Here is a 16,459-nt window from a genome sequence, read left to right on the forward strand (position 1 = left end):
GAATGAAGTCTTGCCTTTGGTTAAAGTTTTGGACTATGTATTTCTAACATTTCTTCCAATTCAAAGATTCCTAATCGTATGTTATATATGCCAACTAACATAGAGCTTAACAGAAAAGTCTGAGAAAATCTTTAACCTCAAGCAAGACAAGTTGGAGACATACAGATAAAGCAACTGTACAAATAACAGTACAAATAAATTTAAATCAGTATTCTTTTATTGGGTGCCTGTTCTAGTTTGTTAATGCTGCCAGAATGCAAAACACCAGAAATGGATTGGCTTTTATAAAAGGGGGTTTATTTGGTTACAAAGTTACAGTCTTAAGACCATAAAGTGTCTATCAATAAAGGGTACCTTCCTGGAGAATGGTCAATGGTGTCCAGAAAACCTCTGTTACATGGGAAGGCACCTGGCTGGCGTCTGCTCCAAAGTTCTGGTTTCAAAATGACTTTCTCCCAGAACATTCCTCTCTAGGCTGCGGTTCCTCAAAAATGTCACTCTTAGTTGCTCTTGGGGTGCTTGTCCTCTCTTAGCTTCTCCGGAACAAAAGTCTGCTTTCAATGGCTGTCTTCAAACCGCCTCTTATCTGTAGCTACTCTCTCAGTTTCTGTATATTCTTCAAAGTGTCCCTCTTGGCTATAGCAAGATTGATCTTTCTGTCTGAGTTTATATAGTGCTCTAGTAAACTAATCAAGGCCCATGCTGAATGGGTGGGACCACACCTCTATGGAAACTATCCAGTCAGAGTTATCACCCACAGTTGGGTGGGGCGCATCTCCATGGAAGCAACCTAATCCAAACGTTCCAACTTAATCCCCATTAATATGTCTGCCCCACAAGATTGCATCAAAGAACATGGCTTTTTCTGGGGGACGTAATATATACAAACCGATATAGTACCTATTATGCATTACGAATTGGAATTACAGAGATAAGAAAAACTTTTCTCAAAATGTAGAAGAGACATATAGTTCACAAATAAAATATGAGTAGTATACTACTTTTATGAACTAATTTTTATGGGAGAACAGATGGAATGAGAAGTTAGGGATTGCATACTCATGTTTATAGCAGCATTATTCACAATGACAAAAGATGGAAACAGCCAAAGTGTCCATCAACTGATGAGCAGATATACAAACTGCAGTATATACAATAGAATATTAAGAAACTGTAAGAAGGAATGAAGTCCTAATGCATACAACAACATGGATGAACCTTAAGGACATTATAAAAACCTAAGCCAGACACAAAAGGGCAAATATTGTATGGTCTCACTAATATGAACTTAGTGTAATAAGCAAACTCTGAGAATTAAAATCTAGAATACAGATGACCAGGAGAATGAGCAGATGATGCTCCAAGTTAGTAGAGAAAGAGACTAGAGAGTGGGCAGATGATGCTTAAAGTGTACAGAATTTTTAATAAGTTTGATTGTAAATGCTTGGAAATGGATCGAGGTGATGGTAGCACAATACTGTAAGTGTCATTAACAGTGCTGAGTGTAAGTATGCTTGAAAGGAGAAATTTGGGGTCATGTATTCACTAGAAGGAAAGCTAGGATAAAACATGGGACTGTATAACATAGCAAAACCTATTGTGGACAATGACTGTGGTTAATTGTACAAATATAAGAAAGTTCTTACATGAACCAGAACAAATGTACATCACTATTACAAGGTGATAATAATAGGGTGGTATATGGGAAAAAATAGAATTAAAAGGACTATAGTTAACAGTAACATTGTAATGCTCTTTCATCAATTGTAACAAAGGTACTATACCAAAGCTAAGCATCAATAATAGGGGGTATAAGAGATATGGGATTTTTTTTTTTTTTTTTTTTTTTTTTCCAAGAGCGATGAGAACGCTTTCAAATTGATTGTGGAGGTAAATGCAACTGTGATTATATCAAGAGTCATTGATTATCCACTTTGGATAGACTGTATGGTGTGTAAATAAAACTTTTTTTAAAAAAAGGAGTTCAGGAAAGTTTCACAAAGGAAGTGATATTTGAACGAGGTTTTGAAGGATCCTTACAAGTTAGGTAAGTTGAAGTTAGAAAGTAATTCTAAGTTAATGGAATTACAAGATCAAAAGGCATAGAGACCTTCAAGTACATAGAGGGAAGGAAGAGATCATTTCAGCTGAGAAGGATTTTCTAGTCAGTTTACCATAATTCCATGAAAGAAAGGAACCTCACTTCTATTTGCTTATAAAGGCATGTTTCAGAGGAATCAACAAATATTGAAAATGAAAAAAAAAATTTGATTAAATGCCAGGGAGTAAAAGCTGCAATAATCCCTCTAAAAGATGTTAGTGATCAACAGTCCCATGGGATACAGTGAAACAAATTTGATAGGGTTAGAAAAATTGCAGAAAAAAAGAGCTATATATAAATTGTGGTAGAAGACTAGGGAAAATGCCTTAGAGAATTACCCGAGATTGGCTTGGTTTAAAGATGATAAACAAAGCCTAATGCAAAAGGCTAATGAATTCAAATGTGGAGAAAATTTATACCAAAGTGCTTGCTAAAAGAATCACTGCTAGATTGGATCTTATTGAAACATTTTGTTAATCAAGAAAAAAGAATAAATAATCCATTAATAAAATTTATAATTGATACTAAATAGGATATGCTGTAGCTGCTAATGAAATTATAGAAATTCTGATAATAGATTATGGAAGTTAGAAATAGAAGTTCAAAATAGTGTTTAAAAGAAGATAAAATGATATGTGCCTTGTTTTTAAATCCATGTAGAAACAGCTGATGACCTTGGAAAAGTATCTCCACTTCCAGGAGACATTCCTGGCTTAGAGGTCAAGAACTGAATAGTAGAGTCACCTAAAATTCAGAGCAATAAGACTATGTCTTTACCAAAGATTCTGTATTTATGAGATGTATGTAAGTAAATTCTGTGATTCAAAGAATTTTTAGATAAATCTTTGTGATTGAATTTTCTAAAATAATACTGTTCCTTCTGTGGCTCACATTTTATTGAAGGAATTCCATCCAGATGTTTAAATATCTAGCAGGTATCCAGGTCTTAAGGAAGTTTGGATGAGGAACAGTAGGTGGAGGACTAAAGAACAAGGTCTAATTCCCTGAAACGATTACAGTTGATTCTTGTTAACTTACAGTAGTTATGTTCCATAAAGCCATTATGGACTGAATTAGCAAATGCTGAACTGTTGCTCCTAGAGAACATGCAGGGTTAGGTTCTTGTGAGCCTCTAGTCACAACATTTGCATCAACTGATCAGTGCATAACCTTGTTTTATGTATATAAATTATTTAATGTATATTAATTAACACTAGACAGCACTTCAGCCCTATCCTTTGGTCCTTTTTTTCAGTGTGTTTTTTAAATTATAAAAGATCTATAACATAAAACAATCTTTTAACAGTTTTTAAGTGTACAATTCAGTGATATAAAGTACACTGACAATGTTATGTAACCTTCACCACTATCTATTTCCAGAACATTCTCATCATCCAAAACAGAAACTTCTAAATACATTAAGCAATAACTCCCATTCTCCCTTACCTCTTAGCCACAGATAACCACTCTTCTCTTTCTGTCTCTATGAATTTCATAGAGGCCGTTTTAAACAGCAAAATCACCAACAAACAGCACAAAAATGTTTAAAATGTAGCACTAAAAACACTGTGAAAAGGACATTTGTTTAAGGCTGAGAGCCAAAACAAGAAAGCAGAGCATCGCCTTGTTTGACCTCAGCTGGGAACGTGAACGTAGGATGACTCAAATTTTTTGCATCTCTGCACAATGTTGAATGAACGTTGAAAGCACCACAAGTATTGATTTTGGAGTTGAAAATAAATTGTAGCAAGTAGGCAAATTCAAAAATATGGGAACTGGGTAATAATGAGGATTTACTGTATATGGATCCCTAGCAAGGTTCATATTTCTGTCTACACTGCTGGTTAATCTGATTATGTCCATGAGTTCTGGAAAGCAAACCATAGTCTTGACCTTCTGTGTCTTGCAATAGGCTTTACCATTTTATTTCTATCATATATTAGAGATCATTACATAATTACTATGAAGGATCAACATCACTATTTTGATGATCAGAGGAACAGTATTTTTGTAGTTGGCTGTTCTGAGATCTGTTAAGACAGGCCTTAAGACTTCATAGTCAATACATATATATTTAGGCTTATAGAACCTTGGCTCTAGGGACTTTGAGAATTTGGCACAAAGGGTGATCAAAAGAGCATTCTTTTGAAATGGCCTCAGGTATATCTGTTTCTACCTTAACATTACTCTACAAAGGATATTGTATTAGTTAGAGTTCCCTAGGGAAACAGAATCAACAAGAGATATCTATAAATATAAGATTTATGAAAGTGTCTCAAGCAACTGTGGGTATGCACGAGTCCAAATTCCATAGGGCAGGCAGCAAACAGGCAACTGCAATGAACATGTTCGATGAACTCCTCAGGCATCACTTCGGTGGTTAGCCAAAGAAGTGAAGCTCCTCTATCTGTCTTGCTTAAAAAATCTGCAACTGATTGGATTAAATCCAGCTGATTGCATCCTCTCATAGTGGAAGACACGCCCTTCATTGATGTTGTCAGTCACTGCTGCAGCCAATTGACTGATGATTTAATAAACCAGCCTTCTGGTTTATTAACTAGCCACAAATGTACTTGCAGTAATGGTCAGGCCAGTGCTTGCTTGACCAGACACCTGGGTACCATCACCTGGCCAAGTTGACACATGAACCTAACCATCACAGATATCTATATTTAGATTTGTTTTATTGAGTATTTTTTTAAGTACATAGAGCGGTTTTGAAAAAAAAAGGGAGAAAGAAACTCCTTTTTCTTTTTTTTAATACCTTAACTGAACAGTTGCCTGCAATAAGCTTTTAGAAGCCTATTTGTTGGTATTTGAGCATAAGAATTGGATCATAATGGGGTCATTAGGTTTCTTTGACAGGTGATAAAAAGAGCCCAACCTAGCATGCCACTTGTAAACTTACCTATGAAGCATAAAGGCATTTGTCACCATTGACAGTACAGGCATTTAATCTGGGATCTGTTTGCAATTCAGCTTCCTTTGTATTAGTATGTATTTGGTAGTCTCAATTCAGCCTTAAATCATAGCCCGCTTTTTCCTTCTAGTTATTTTGGATTTTATCTAACAGTGAAAAATAGAAATATGTATTTACTATTGGGGTGATGATTTTTTTTCCAGACAAGTCATGCAACCCAAAAAGTTTCTGGATATTGACCTGTTGTGAAATTTCTCTAGTTCACAAGCCAAAGCTGCAATAAATTAGTTTCTAATAAGTTAGATTAGTGATCCAGGAAGGAGGCATAGGCATAGTGGTTTGGTTACATTAGGAAAATCGGGAAAGCAGAGCCAGCAATGCCTGAAAAAGACTTAACCCAGGTGGGACAAATGTTAAGAGAATATGTTCTGGTTGCAGGTGTTGGTAGCAAATCTGAAATTAATTGTAGCATCCAAGGAGGAATGACAGCCCCAGCAATTCTAGTATGAGCAACACCAAGAAATTTTATTATGTGAGCTAAGAATCGTAACAGAAAAATGAGAAAAACTCTTTCTCAGGAGGCAGCGTCATTCTGAGGGAGTTATTCTTTCATAAAAAGAGCTCAATTGGTATTCTAGAAAGCAAGGTTGTCAGGAGCTGGCAATCACTAAAATGCCTAACTCCGTAGAGTTTGAGCAGTCTAGTTTTAGAGGGTGGAGACTAGAATGTTAGGAAGGATAGTAGGTCAGGGCTAAGGATAAGGAATCGAGACTGAAGCTCATCCTATTTCCCAGGATTGATTAGTGCAGAAAACAACAAGGTAGAGCAGAAGTTTTGCAGTCTCAGTTGGGCCACCACAGCTTCAATCTGGTTATGTGATATAATTTCATACTCTATTCTTAATATATGCTCTGCCCTTGTTGGGACTAGTGTTGAGCTGGTATCCAGCTTTGTAAGTGTAGCCCGAACCCTGGGACAGATATAAGCAAGACAAAAAGAGGAAGAAGCAAAACGAGAAGACAAGCAAAATTAGGACTTGAAATGTTAGCAGATAAGGTATCTGAGGACATGGCAAGAAGTAGGTTGCAACTACTTAACTACTGCAATGCTAAATTGAACCACTACTGTGCATAATACTGTGGTAGAGATAATACTGGATACAAAGGTATATGGTTAGTCAAAGAGCTTATAATTTGTTAAGGCATGTAAAGTGTGCACTAGAAAACAGTATGTAGAAAGGATTACATGAATTTGACAAAAAGTGTATAGTGGAAACAATGTAGGTGTGAGTTCACTTCAAGCTAGTGATCAGGGAAACAACACATTTTGAAAGTGACATGTAAACTTGTTTGTGGAATATAAATGAAATTTTTGCTACCAGTATGGTATAAAACCTAGAAATGACTTTAGAGATAATCTGGAACATTTTAGAGATTTATAAAGTAATTAAGACCTACTGCTGGTGGGAGAAATTTTCATGTACAGCTTTTCTGGGTGATACCTTAATAATACATATCAAAAGTCTTAAAACAGGTATATGCTTTGACCCAGTAACTTTACTTATAGGAATTAAGCCTATGGAATAGTTTAACAATACACACAAACATTTATGTACTAGGCTGTTCTTCATGGCATTTGGTTTAAACTTTTTATTTTTTAACTTTTTGTTTTACATCAAAATTTGCAAGAGTACAGAGAATTTTCATATATCCTTCATCCACCCTTCCCATATTAACATTTTATATAGCCACAGCACAATTATCAAAACCAGGAAATTAACATGTACATAATCTTGTTAACTAATCCACACTCTATCTAATTGTTCCACTAATGTTCTACTTTTTCTGGTCCAGAATCCAATTCAGGATCCCACATTGCATTTAGTAGTCATGTCATCTTATTATCCTACACTGTCTTGACTCTTTTATAGAGTATGGGCCAGTTACTTTATAACATGTTTCTCAGTTTGGGTTTAACTAATATTTCCTTATGATTAAATTCAGGTTATGTACTTTTGGCAAGAACACCATGTAATGTTATGCTTTTTTCAATGTATCCTGTCAATATGCCTCATTAGTGATGATGTTAACTTTGATCACTTAGTTAAGTTGGTGTCTGCCAGGTATATCCATTGTGAAATGGGTATTTTTTCCTTTGCAAACTATAAATATTTAGTGGGGAGATATTTTGAAACTATTGTCTCTCAGCATCCTTTTTTTTTTTTCTTCTTTTAGTCTCACAATAGTTTTCCTCACTAACTGTAGTATCCATTGATGGATCTTATCTGTAAGTATTATTACTGTGGTATAAGCCAAATAGTGATTTTCTATTTTTAATATTTTTTTCTATATTAGCTGGAGCTCTAACAGGAAGAGCTTTTGCCCTCATTTATTTTTTATTCATTTCTTTATATCAGTATGGACTCATGGATTTTTATTTCATTCTGTGGAATATAATTCATTACTATCATTATTTATTTTATTGCTCAAATTGTCCCAAATTTGGGCATTGGAAGCAGCTTTAAGTTGGATCTTTTGCCCTTTCAACATGCCCCATCTTTTTTTTTTTTTTCTTCTCCACTTCCTTACATTCTGGCACCACAAATGTTCCAGGTTCATTTTGTACTTTCCCTCCCCCAGCCATGGAATTAGCCATTTCTCCAAGAATCTCTGATTTCTTTTATTGGCATCAGGTGTGCTCATTGCAACTGGGGTTGTCTTTGCCTACCTCATTCTGGATGGGATTAGGAGATATATCATTGAATATACACGTCTAAATCTGTTTCTGTATTTAACTATCTGTATTTATATATATATATATTTTAAAGCATGAATTATACTGATACCACCTACTCCAGTTCAACACAAGAAGATGCCCCCAACATCCTAGCTAATTTTAATTAATTTTTTTAAATTTATTGTTCGAAAAGCCAGGAACTATTCAAAAAGATATACCCAGAGAAGTGTCATTTCTGCCCCCACCCCCTTGTTCCCTTCTTCCCTGTTTTCCTAGTCTTCTCATCCTTTTCCCACCCATGTCTTGTAGTAACCAGTCTCATTAATTTCTGGTTCATCCTTCTGTATTTCTTTTTTTTTTCCCCTAGCAGCTTTGTTGAATGTAAATCACATACTATACAATTTACCCATTTAAAGTGTACAATTCAGTTTTTTTTAGTGTATTCACAGAGTTGTGCAACCATTACCACAATCAATTTTAGAATATTTTCATTAACCCAAAAAGAAACTGTACCCATTAGCATCCCTCTCCATTTCCCCCCACTCTCTCTTGCCTGCTTTCTTTCTCTATATTATCTTCCTCTTCTGGGCATTTCATAAATATGGAATCATACAACATTTAGTCTTTTGTGATTGGCTTCTTTTCACGTAACATAATATTTTCAAGGTTCATCCATATTGCGGCATGTATTAAGACTTCATTTCTTTTTATTGCCAAATAATATTTCATTGTTTGTATATGCCACATTTTATCTGTTCATCAGTTTGTATTAGTAAGGGTTCTCTAGGGAAATAGAATCAATGAGAGATATCTATAAATACAAGATTTATAAAAGTGTCTCATGCAATTGTGGGTATGCATGAGTTCAAATTCCGTAGGGCAGGCAGCAAACTGGCAACTCCAATGAAGATGTTCAATGAACTCCTCAGGCAGTGAACTGGCAACTTTGACGAACGTGTTCAATGAACTCCTCAGGAAAACGAACTGGCAACTTTGGCAAACTCCTCAGGAAATGCTTCACTGGTCAACTGAAGAAGTGAAGATCCTCTATCTGACTCACTTAAAAGTCTTCAGCTGATTGATTGGATTAACTCCAGCTAACTGCATTCTCTCATTGTGGAAGACATGCCCTTCATTGACGCATCAGTCACAGCTGCAGCCAATTGACTGATGATTTAATAAACCAGCCTGTTGGTTTATTACCAGCCACAAATGTCCTCACAGCAACCGTTAGGCCAGTGCTTGCTTGACCAGACAGCTGGGTACCATCACCTGGCCAAGTTGACACATGAACCTAACCATCACACAGTTGATGGATTTTTTCCCTATATTTCTTTATTCACAAATGAGTACATACCTGAATATTTTCTTATTTCCCCCTTCCTTTTTATTTGAAAGGCAGCATACTGTTGATACTCTTTTACACTTCACTTTATTCATTTTGTACTATATCATGGAAATCTCTCCATATCACTTTACAGACATCTTACTCAATTCTAACTTAAACATTCAATAATAGAAAATATATTAATGTATCCATAAGATGGAAATCAATTTAGTTATTAAAGTGTTTTTATCAACATGGAAAGATGTGTACAACATATTGGGGATGTTTTCTTTTTTAAGTGTTTAAATAAGTATATGCTTTCAATATGTCATATATTAACACAGTATGAAATTCTCCCTTCTACTCCTATTACTCACCTATTCAGTTCCCTTTTCCAGAATCAGACAAATCTTTCATTGGAAGTCTGCTATATATACTGTTCTAAACATTGCTTTTTTACTTAATATATATTGTTCCATATTTTATGGCTGCATAATATTCCGTCTTATTGATGCACCATAGTTTATTTTACTAATGCTCCTCTACTTCTTTTTTTCTTTTTTTGGTTGTATAAATTTTTAGTTCATAATCATAACTTAACTCTACAATCCAGCTAGACTTGGAAGAGGGAGGATAATGTAGAACCCAAAGAACTGCAGCAAGAGCACAGAGATGATAGGATACTGAGAGCAGACCGGGGGGGTGGGATGCTCTCCTAAGCTACAGAAGGAATAGTCTGATGGTTACGATAATACAAATAAAATTTATTAGACTTGTCCACAGTCAGCAATGGTGATCTTGCTGGTCTTGCCATTCCTGTGCCCAGCGCGCTCCTTGACTTCCACGATACTCATGCCATCTTTCACCTTGCCAAAGACCAAATGCTTGCCAACCAACCACTCAGTCTTAGCAGTGCAGATGAAAAACTGAGAACCATTTGTGTTGGGTCCAGCGTTGGCCATGGACAAGATGCCAGGACCTGTATGCTAGGCTGAAGTTCTCATCATCAAGCTTCTCCCCATAGATGGACTTGCCACCGGTGCTGTTATGGCGTGTGAAGTCACCACCCTGGCACCTATACACCCAGGAATAATTCTATGAAAGCAGGAACACTTATAACCAAACCCTTTCTCCCCAGTGCTCAGAGCATGAAAATTTTCTGCTGTCTTTTGAAACTTGTCTGCAAACAGGTCAAAGCAGATGCAGGCCAAGGGCTTGCTATTGACGGTGATGTCAAAGAACATGGTGGGGTTGACTATGGCTGCGTGCCGCAGACTGTGGTGGCAGGCAGTGGCATCTGCAAGGCCACTAATGCTCTTTTGATGTACACCTTGGTTGTTTCTAGTCTTTCCCCATAACAAACAAAGCAGTACTGTTGGTAATGACCAAAAAAGTTATAAACAACCTGTTTTAGTTTCCTAGGCTGCTGTGCACAGGTACCATGAATGGGTTGGCTTAACAATGGGAATTTATTAGCTTACAGTTTTGAGGCTGAGAAGAATGTCCAAATCAAGGCATCATCGAGGTGGGATGCTTTCTTCCCAAAGACTGACTGCCAGTGATCCTTGACTACTCTGCTATATGGCAAGGCACATGGCAGTATCTGCTGGTCTCTCCCTTCCCTTCCAAGTTTCATTGCATTCAGCTTCTTGCTTACATGGCTTTCTCTTCTTTCTCCTGTCTCTGTCTCTGTCTCTGTCTCTCTCTCTCTCTCTCTCTCTCTCTCTCTCTCTCTTTCTCTCTCTCTCTCTCTCTCTTCATCCCATTTATAAAGAACTCCAGTAATAAGATTATGACCCATCCTGATTGAGGTGGGCTATGCCTTCTTAACTGAAGTAACCTCAAAAGGTTACTTATAATAGGTTTACATCCGCAGGAATGAATTAGTTTTAAGAACATGATTTTCTGGGGTAAAGCTTCAAACTACCATTTAACCCAAATGTTCTAAATAGCAAAATGGATAAATAAATTATATATTCATGCAGTGGAAAATATACAGAAAAGAGAATGAATGAACAACCATTATACTCAACAACATGCTTGAATATAACAAACATACTGTTCAGCAAAAAAATGTCAGACCCACAGAAGTATATACTAACTCCAGTCTTGGTGTATGAATAACTTCTTTCAGACTAAATCATTGCTTAGGTAGTGATTATAAGTCTGAAGAAAATATTTTAATAGCAACAACCAGGAGATACTGGAGAACAATGAAAATCAGAAACTGAAGGGTAGTCTACACTTGGAGGAAGGGAAAGGCCTTGGGTGAGTTTCCTATTTTTGTGTCTTTTTTCTCTAAGGCATACTGAAGTTTGCACCGAGTGGTATGTCTAGCACTTGACATAAGTCGTGGATTCTTAATGGCTTGAAGAGTCAAAGGAAGAGTTTGGGGTGACTGCATCAGGTAGAAAGGGAACAGGAAAATTCCAGAAAGGAGAGAACCATAAAGAGGTAGTCCTAAATTCTACATAAAGATTCTGCTCAAATCTCTAGGTGACTCCTGAGTTACACATACACAAGGCAGTTTTCTAGCAGCCCAGCTAAAGCTAAAAGAAAACTGAAGGATGATTTCTGTTGTTGTCCATTGCAGGGCACAGAGTTTGGAATTTAGTCTAGCAAAGTTTAACTGCGTACTTAAAAAATAAATCAGTTAATGCTCTTTATAGGTACATTGATTGGTCCCTACAACAGGGGTCAGCACACTTTTCACAAAGGGCCAGTGAGTAAATATTTCAGGCTTGCAGGCCATGTTGTCTCTGTCGCAACTACTCAACTTTGCCATTGAGCATCTATAGACATTACGTAAACAAATGGACGTGGCTGTGTTCCAATAAAACTTTATTTGCAGCAACAGATGACCAGCCCACTGGCTATAGTTTGCCAACCCCTGCTCTACAACATATCATTCACAATATTCAGGATAAAATCAAGATTTGCAAGATACACTAAAAACATGCATGTGCTGAAGAAAAAAATCAATCTGAAATGTTCCTGATATTGGAATTAGCAGGATTTTAAAGTAAGTATTTGAACTATAGTCTAAGATAGAAAGGAAAATATACTCATAATGAATGAATAAATAGGAAATCTTGGCAGAAAAATAGAACCAAAAAATATATGAATTCTAGAATTGAAAAATATAGTTTCTGAATTTAAAAATTTACTAGATGTTCTTTTGCCAGTTTAGAGATAACAGAAGGGCCACAAACTTGAATTTAGATCTATGTGAGTTATCAAGTCTGAAGAATAGAAAGGAAAAAGATCGAAACAAAATGAACCAGAGCCTCCATAACTTGTGGATAATATCAAAATGCCTAACATTTCAGTAATTGGATTCACAGAAAAAAAGGAGAGAATGGAGCAGAAGAAATATTGACAAAATAATGGCTGAAAGTTTCCCAATTCTGTTCAAAGGCACAAAATTACAAAAAAAAAAAAAGGAATTTCCATGAACCCCCAGCAGAATAAGTACAAAGAAAATCATACCTGAACATATTGTAATCAAACTATTGAAAGCCAAAGCTAAAGAGAAATATTGAAAGCTGTTGGAGCAGTACAGCATATTACATACAAGGGAAAACTTATATGAATTACTGATTTCTTGTCAGAAACAATGGAACAACAAACATCTTTAAAGTGCTGAAAGAAAACTGTCAGCCTAGAATTCTATATCCAGCAAAATTTTCCTTCAAGGATGAAGGTGGAATGAAGGCATTTCCATATAAACAAAAGAGCATATATTATGTGATTGAATTATTTATATAAAGTAGTGGAGATAGAAGTCAGTTCACTTTTGAAAGGGATTAATAATTACAAGACGGTGTGTTTCAGCATAAAAAACCACCTCATGATTCTTTTTTTTTAAGAGTTAATCATTTTTAATATCATCATTCCAATGGCTATTTAAATTTCCATAGTTGTCTCATGACATTTTTTCCCATTAGGTTCATGATTACCAAGATACAAATAAGGTTCAAACCTTGCATTTGATTGTTATTTCTCATCATTGCATGGCACATAATGTGGTTTATCTTTGTAAATGATTTGTATACACTTGAAAAATGTGTGTTCTGGTCATTTTGTGCAGTAGACTATAATTATCAATTAGGTCAAAGTCAGTTCAGAGGAAAGTTTTATGCTTACTTATTTTCTTGCTATTTGTTCTGTCAATTACTGAGAGATTAGTAATTAAATCTCTGACTATAATTGTAGATTTGTCTATTTCTCCTTGTAAATCAGTTTTTGCTTTTTTGTATTTGAAGCTCTGTTACTTGGTGCATAAAATGTTTAGGATTGCTTTATTTCCTTGCTTAATTGACCTGTTTACCATTATTAAATGACTTCCTTATGCCTGGTGATATTTTATGCTTTGAAATTTGATTTCACTGGTTTTAGCATCGCACCCCAGCTTTTTTGGATTAGAGTTAGCATGATATATTTTCCATCCTTTTATTTTAATTCTTTCTTTATATTTATACTGGGTTTCATATTGACAACATTTAGTTGATTCATTCTTTTTCATACATTTTAACCATCTCTGATTTTTAATTGGGTTCTTTGGGCCATTTATATTTAATGTTATTATTGATAGGTTTGCCTCTAAGTCTAACATCTTGCTACTTGTTTTTTTTCTTTATTCAGTTTTATTGAGATATATTCACATACCCTACAATCATCCACAGTGTACAATCAGTTGTTCACAGTACCATCATTTAGTTGTGCATTCATCATCACAATAAATTTTAAACATTTTCACTACTCCAAAAAAAAATTTTTTTAAAAGGAAAGGCTAAGGCTACTTAAAATTGTGCCTAAGATTCTCCCCTAGAGAATCTCTTTTGTTGCTTAGATGTGGCCTCTCTCTCTCTAAGCCCACTCAGCAGGTGAACTCACTGTCCTCCCCCCATGTGGGACATTTATCCCAGGGGTATAAATCTCATCATGGAGTTAAGAAAGCCTTCTTGGACCAAAAGGGGGAAGATAAATGAAACAAAATAAAGATTCACTGGCTGAGAAGTTTCAAGTGGAATGGAGAGGTCATTTTGGAGGTTATTCTTATGCGTTATATAGATAATCCTTTGTAGTTTTTAGCATACTGGAATAGCTGGAAGGAAATACCTGAAACTGTTGAACTGCAACCCAGTAGCCTTGATTCCTGAAAACGATTGTACAACTATATAGCTTACATGCTGTGACTGTGTGAATGTGACAACCTTGTGGCTCACACTCCCTATATCCAGTATATGGACAGATGTGTAGAAAAATGGGGACAAAAATTAAATGAATAAGGGGGGATGGGTGGGAAGGGATGTTTTGGGTGTTCTTTTTTATTTGTATTTTTATTCTTACATTTATTTATTTATTTATTTATTTATTTATTTATTTATTTATTGGAGTAATGAAAATGTTCTCATGATTCTTGCAGTCAAGGCCAGGCTCAGCCAGGCATTTCTTCTAGTCTTGATGTTCACTTGTGTGGCTGCATTCAACTGGTGTTTTAGCTGAGGGCTGGACTCATCTAATATGGCTGGAACTCTCTCTGTCTCTCCACTTAGTCTCAAGGCCTCTCCAGCAGGGCTGGACTTAGAATCTATACCCTCTTCTGTATGTTCACTATACCTCAATAAAAAGTCTTCTTTCAAAGGGAGTGCAAACCATAGAGAACCTGTATTTTAGAGAATATCTAGGAAAAGCAGAGACTTCAAAGTGTTTAAGAAAAAACACTTAGTGGTTTTTAGTGGTTAGTGCAGTGACAGTGTAGCATTCATGTAGGGAATATTAATATATAATAAAGCAAAAAAGATAAGTTAGGATGAGATTGCAGTGATATTTGAATGCTTGGCTGAAGAGTAAGCCTTTTTTGAAAGGATATAGGAAGCTAGTATAGCAGAGAAATAATATGATCAAAACAGTAGTTTAGGGAACATAATTCCATGCTAATATATAAAGTGGATTGGAGGAAGGAGTGGTTATAATCAGCAGACTAGTTTGGAAGCAATAGTTTACACATGCACCAACAAGAATTTGAATTATAATGGTGACAAGGCAATGAAAGATAATAGAATTTGTTCATTCCATATACATTGATTGAGGTCCTGCAATGATCCAGGCACTGGGTAAGATACTGTATACTTGGTGGTCTCTACACTGAAGAACTAACAATATATGAAATGGGGGCAGGGGGGTGGTGTTCTGATTTGCTAATGCTGCCATTATGCAAAATACCTGAAATGGATTGGCTTTTATAAAGGGGGTTTATTTGGTTACAAGTTATAGTCCTAAGGCCATAAGAATGTCCAGACAAAGGCATTAACAGTACAGTACCTTCACTGAAGAACACCGATGGCATCCGGAAAATCTCTGTTAGCTCAGAAGGCATATGGCTGGCATCTGCTTGCTCCCAGGTTTCGTTTCAAAATGGCTTTCTCCCAGGACATTTCTCTCCAGGCATCTGGGGATATTCTCTTAGTTTCTCTCAGGCAAACTCTGGAGTAGCAAAAGTCTACTTCCAATGACCATCCTCAAAATGTCTCTCTTGGCTGCAGCCAATTGACTGATGATTTAATAAACAACCTTCTGTCTTATTAACTAGCCACAAATGTCTTTGCAGTAATGGTTAGGCCAGTGCTTGCTTGACCAGACACCTGAACACCATCACTTGGCCAAGTTGACACATGTACCTAACCATCACAAGGTACAAAGAAATAACTGCAATTTGTTGTAATGAGAACTATAATAGATGAATGTTTAAAATGTTAAGGCACCTAGAAGAAAGAACATCTAATTATATGGCGGTATCTAAGAAGTGCTTTGTACAAGACTCAACATTCGATGAGTAGTAAAGGTTTGCCAAACAAAGAAGGCAAAGAAGAACATTCTGGACAAAAGAAGTAGTATTTGCAAAGGCATAGGCAGAGAAGAGTAGAACGTTGTGCATTGGGAGAATTATACATAGTTCAACGATAGTTATAGTGTGCAAGCAAAGTACAGGTACAAGAGAAGAAGCTAGAATGATAAAGAAGGATCACATCACTAAGGGCAAAGGATATCATGAAAGAGGGTTTAACAGGATTTAGTATCTATTATAAGACAAAAATGACCCCAAGATTTTGAATTTAAGTGACTAGAAGAATTATGATACAAAGAACTTGGAATTTAATGTTAAGAATTATATAGCCTATAGACATTTTTCATCTGAGTGAACATGAAATGCCTGGAAGGAATTTTTGTATGTATGTGTGGAGAATAACTCTAAACATATTTTAGTATTGGAATTCTGAATATCAACTGCTCATTGTAAGTTCTTAGAGCCAACTCAGCAACCTAGAATTGATTATTGACCATTAGAACTGGTGTTCCAAAATTATAAACT

The 16,459-nt window shown here is 35.9% G+C and overlaps 1 protein-coding gene and 1 pseudogene across 4 annotated transcripts in view; one reads left to right on the forward strand and one right to left on the reverse strand.

Moving 5' to 3' along the window:
• ADK (adenosine kinase) overlaps positions 1 to 16,459 on the forward strand; it is a 559,277-nt gene that overhangs the window by 469,016 nt on the left and 73,802 nt on the right. The window lies entirely within an intron of this gene.
• LOC119510727 lies at positions 9,852 to 10,328 on the reverse strand (annotated as a pseudogene).

The sequence above is a fragment of the Choloepus didactylus genome, chromosome 15, assembly GCF_015220235.1.
Source record: "Choloepus didactylus isolate mChoDid1 chromosome 15, mChoDid1.pri, whole genome shotgun sequence".
Taxonomy (NCBI): Eukaryota; Metazoa; Chordata; class Mammalia; order Pilosa; family Megalonychidae; genus Choloepus; species Choloepus didactylus.